The sequence below is a fragment of the Mastomys coucha genome, unplaced genomic scaffold, assembly GCF_008632895.1.
Source record: "Mastomys coucha isolate ucsf_1 unplaced genomic scaffold, UCSF_Mcou_1 pScaffold3, whole genome shotgun sequence".
Lineage (NCBI taxonomy): Eukaryota > Metazoa > Chordata > Mammalia > Rodentia > Muridae > Mastomys > Mastomys coucha.
In genome coordinates this window covers 28,201,902-28,206,656 of record NW_022196909.1, presented here as the reverse complement: position 1 = coordinate 28,206,656, position 4,755 = coordinate 28,201,902, and the positions used below count along the sequence as shown (strand labels likewise).

At 47.5% G+C, this 4,755-nt stretch overlaps 1 protein-coding gene across 2 annotated transcripts in view; it reads right to left on the bottom strand.

The window, feature by feature from the left end:
* Pbld (phenazine biosynthesis like protein domain containing) overlaps window positions 1-4,755 on the bottom strand; it is a 40,519-nt gene that overhangs the window by 10,302 nt on the left and 25,462 nt on the right. The gene's annotated exons all lie outside the window — the stretch shown is intronic.

The following is a 4,755-nucleotide window of genomic DNA, read 5'->3' as shown; positions in this document are numbered from 1 at the left end:
TCTCTCTCTCTCTCTCTCTCTCTCTCTCTCTTGTGTGTGGTTGTTTGATTGCATGTGTGTCTGTGTCAGGTCCCCTGGAACAGGAGTTACAGACAGTTGAGAGCGGCCATGTGGGTGCTGGGAATAGAACCCTGATCCTCTGGAAGAGCAGGCTATGCTCCTAACTGCTGAGCCATCTTCTCCAGCCCATTCAACTTCTGATTCTTCTACCTCATGAGTGGCTGGGATTGGGGGCTGCACCTCCAGGCTTGCTTTATGGGTTTTTGAGATGGGCTCTCACGGTAAGGCCTAAACTGTTCTGGAACTCGCTATGTAGCCCAGGATATACCCATATGCACTAACTCATAATCCTCTTCCTCACTATGTAGCCCAGGATATCCCTATATGTACTGACTCATAATCCTCTTCCTCACCATGTAGCCCAGGATATCCCCATGTGCACTGACTCACAATCCTCTTTCTCACTATGTAGCCAGGCTATCCTGGTATTCACTAACTCACAATCCTCTTCCTCGGTCTCCTAAGTGCTGAGATTTCAGGTGTGTGCCATCATCCCCACCTAATGTTTTTCTCAAATTCACATTTTATTATTATTATTATTATTATTATTATTATTATTATTATTATTATTTTGTGCACTGGTGTTTTGCCCGTGTGTATGTCTGAGTGAGGATGTTGGATCCCGTAGAACTGGAGTTACAGACAGTTACAAGCTGCCAGGTAGATGCCGAGAATTGAACCCAGGTCCTTTGGAAGAGCAGCCGGTTCTCTTTAACCATTGAGCCCTCTCTCCAGCCCCTAATTTTACATCTTAAAAAAGATTAGACCTGGGCTGGAGAGATGGCTCAGCGGGTAAGAGCACTGACTGCTCTTCTGAAGGTACTGAGTTCAAATCCCAGCAACCACATGGTGGCTCACAACCATCTGTAATGAGGTCTAACGCCCTTTTCTGGTGTGTCTGAAGACAGCTACAGTGTACTCACATACGTAAAATAAAGTAGTGTAGTCTTACAATTTAAAAAAAAAAAAAAAAAAAAAAAAAAGATTAGACCTTTATGGGAGGAGGGCTGGGTGTGTGTGTGCTTGAACACCACGAGGTCCGAGTGGAAGTCAGAAGGGAGGCCATGAGACTTAGCAGCAAGTGGTTTTACCCAAGGGAACTAACTATCTTACCAGCCCCCTGCTCTTCCTTATAAAGTGCTTTTCTAGTGTGGACACATGACGCCACTTCTATGCCAACCAGTCAATTTCATATTCCAGGGCATACACGCTGCAGTATGCACACGGAGGGAAGAGGACAACCTTTCGGCTCTCGAATTCCACCTGGAGTTCCAGCCCTGGGAACTGAACTCCAATTGTCATGCTTGCACAGCAAGCCCCTTCCTTGGCTGAGCCATGTTGCTGACCCTTCAAGCGGGCAAGCCGGCAAGCGGAGAAGGATGGTGCTTGCCCACAGTCCCACTGCTAGGGAGACGGGGACAGAGAGAAAGGTTAGGTTCAAGTTTTACTTCCAGAGCTGAAGAGATGGCTCCACGGTTAACAGCGCTGCTGTTCGGCCAGAGGACCCAAATGCATTCCCAGGACCCGAGGAGGTTACCTCAACATCACCTGTAATGTCAGCTCCAGAGAGTCTGAGCCTCTCTTCTGGCCTCCATGGGCATCTGCATACAAGTGGCAGAACCCACATGGACACATAGACATGGAGAAAAACATGCAGTTTTAGAATTTTAGATAAGCAGCTGAATATATTTTAATTGGTTTTTTGTTTGGTTGGTTTTTGTTTTTGTTTGTTTTAAGAAATAGGGGGAGGAGTCCTTCGAGTCCAGGGTTTACTGATGTTCGTGCTCCGGAGATGAAAACGGTTTAGAGAACCGTACAAATGTTTATTACCTGGTGGAAACTGAAAATTAAAGTTCTTCAAATCTCAAAACTACTGCACGGCTGCACAGAGAGAGCAGGTTTTTGTCTTGCACCCCATCCCCACAGCTGCCAAACACGCATTTCTGACTTGGAGACAGGAGACAATGCTCACTGGTGCAGGAGTGTGGAACGGCCAGTAGTCACTCGTCATCCACAGTCAGGAAGCAAGGACCATCATCTTTATTTAATTATTTATTAATTGAATGCATTAATTATTTATTAATTTTAAATTAAATATGTATTTAGTGAGAGAGAAGGGGGAAAGAGAGAGTAGAGGACAATTTTCTAAGGAACATCAAAACAGAAGGCAGGGCCACTCTTGTTTCTGCGGCCACACTGCGTGGTCCAGGTTGACTGGCCTGCAAGCTTCCAGATAATTCTCTGCTCTCCAGCTCCCCTATTACTGTGAGGATGCTGGGATTATGGGCATCTTTTTGTTGTTGTTGTTTTTGTTTTTGTTTGTTTTCAAGACAGGGTTTCTCTGTGTAGCCCTGGCTGTCCTGGAACTCACTCTGTAGATCAGGCTGGCCTCGAACTCAGAAATCTGCCTGCCTCTGCCTCCCAAGCGCTGGGATTAAAGGCGTGCGCCACCACTGCCCGGCCACTACAGGCATCTTTGATATAGATGTTAGGAATTGGACCCTGGTGATTGATTACGGGTGGCTATCTCCCCCCTCCCCACCCCACCCCGCTTCACCCACCCCAGTTTTTTCCTTTCATGCAGTCAAAGATTCCCACCCATGAAACTACTGTCCAACGTCCACACCGCTTGGCCCCCGGAAACCTGACTGGGGAGATGAGGGAATGAAGAAATGGCAGGCGCGCATACTGAAGAGCTGGAATGGGTGGGCTATGCCCCCTCTGACGGAGGGCACCTACTACTCAACCAGGAAGCTCCGCCTGATCATCCTGTACAGCAGCGGGGGAGGGGCCAGCTAGTGTCAGCATCGCAGCTCTAGAGGGAACGAACAATCTAACATGTGGCCAAAGCAGAGGAGGAAGCTGCAGTCCCCACACTCTGTCAGCATCCGAACACAGGCCAGGGGAAGCTTGGCCACATCCCTGAGCCTCGCCCAAAGACGTCTTTCTCAGAGCATGGTGGTCCCTGACCCAGCTCTGCTCACAACACAGGATGCCCGCTGATCCAGGACAGTGGTCTCCGCAGTGCCGGTGGGTCTTTCCAATACAAGCAACCTCATCTGAGGCCCCCCTCACAGAGGTGTCAAGGGATGTGTCACCAAGGCCACTCTAGTGCCTGTCGAGTTGACTATGGATATAAAGCATCGGAGGAAGGTCCCTGCTTCCTACTATCCAGGAAATGATACAAAATTCACCCACAAGGCCAAGGAATATTAGCTATCTCATTAGCACTCATTCTAATAATTAAAAAAAAAACCTTATAAGCAATCACTGTAATCTAAGGAGTATGTGGATTTTTTTTTAATTTAAACTCAACTAACTCATTTATTTGGGGGCCCTGGCACACTCGTGAGGCCGGGGGATGACATGGCAGGAGGAGGTTGTCTGCCTCTACTCTATGGCTCCCAGGAATTGAACTCTGGTCTTTAGGCTCAGTGCCAAGGACCTTTACCTGCTAAGCCAGCATGGGAGCTGCAAAAGAGCTGTTCTAAGAGGAAGATTTTTGGCAAACTAACTTTTCCACAGGGTAGCGATCAACTCCTGGCTTCGCCTTAATTCTTCTTAGGTGCCTTATTTTGGTGATTTTTTTTTTTTTTTTTTTTTTGGTTTTTCCGAGACAGGGTTTCTCTGTAGAGCCCTGGCTGTCCTGGAACTCACTCTGTAGACCAGGCTGGCCTCGAACTCAGAAATCCACCTGCCTCTGCCCCCCAAGTGCTGGGATTAAAGGCGTGCACTACCACTGCCCGGCTTGGTGATTATTTTAAGAGAGAGAATGAATGTTCATGTGTCTGTCAATACTCTTGAGGGTAGAGCCTTTGGAGATCAGAAGAGAGGGAGAAAGAAAGTGCAGGCATGCCTGTATGTGACAATGTGCATGTGTGCTCCTGTGTGTGTGTGTGTATGTATGTGTGTGTCTGTCTGTCTGTCAATACACTTGAGTGTATTGGAGATTAGAAGAGAGTGAGGGAGAGAGAGAGAGAGAAGGCATGTGTGTGTTGTGTCTGGGTTTGTGTGTGTATGTGTGTATATGTTTGTGTCTCTGTGTGTGTGTCTATGTGTTGTGTGTGGGGGTATGTGTGTATGGGTTTGTGTGTTGGGGTGTTTATGTGTGTGTGTGTGTGTGTGTGTGTGTGTGTGTGTGTCTGGGTGTGTACACATGAGTGCAGTACCCTCAGAGGTCAGAAGAGTGTGAGGTCTCTGGGAGCTGGAGTCGCAGGCACTCCAGTGTGCTGCCCCCACCTGGGTGTTAGCAATGGAACTTAACTCCTCTGCAGGAGCAGTAGCCACGCTTAAACAAGGAGCCTTAACTTGTAAATGTCTGGGGAAAGGCAAACGTAAAAGCCAGGGATGATGGCACAAAGCGGTAACCAAGGCACTAAGGAGGCTGAGACAGACGGGGTTTGAGGAGAGATCCAGCAACACAGGGAGTTTAAGGCTAGCCCAGGCTGCAAATCTCAACTTTGCCTCAGACCTTCCCCCAACCCCTGAGAAAGCCGCTAAAGTAAGATTCAAAGGTGAGTGCAGCCATATCTAGTCATAAAACTAAACTCTGGCAGCTAGAAGGGACCGCTCCCCCTACATTTTTATGTTTATTTGCTTATTTAATTTTGATTTTGTAGGATGAGTCTCTTCAAGTAGCCAGGCTGGCCTAGGATCTGTTTATATATATGTGTATATATATGCATATATATATAG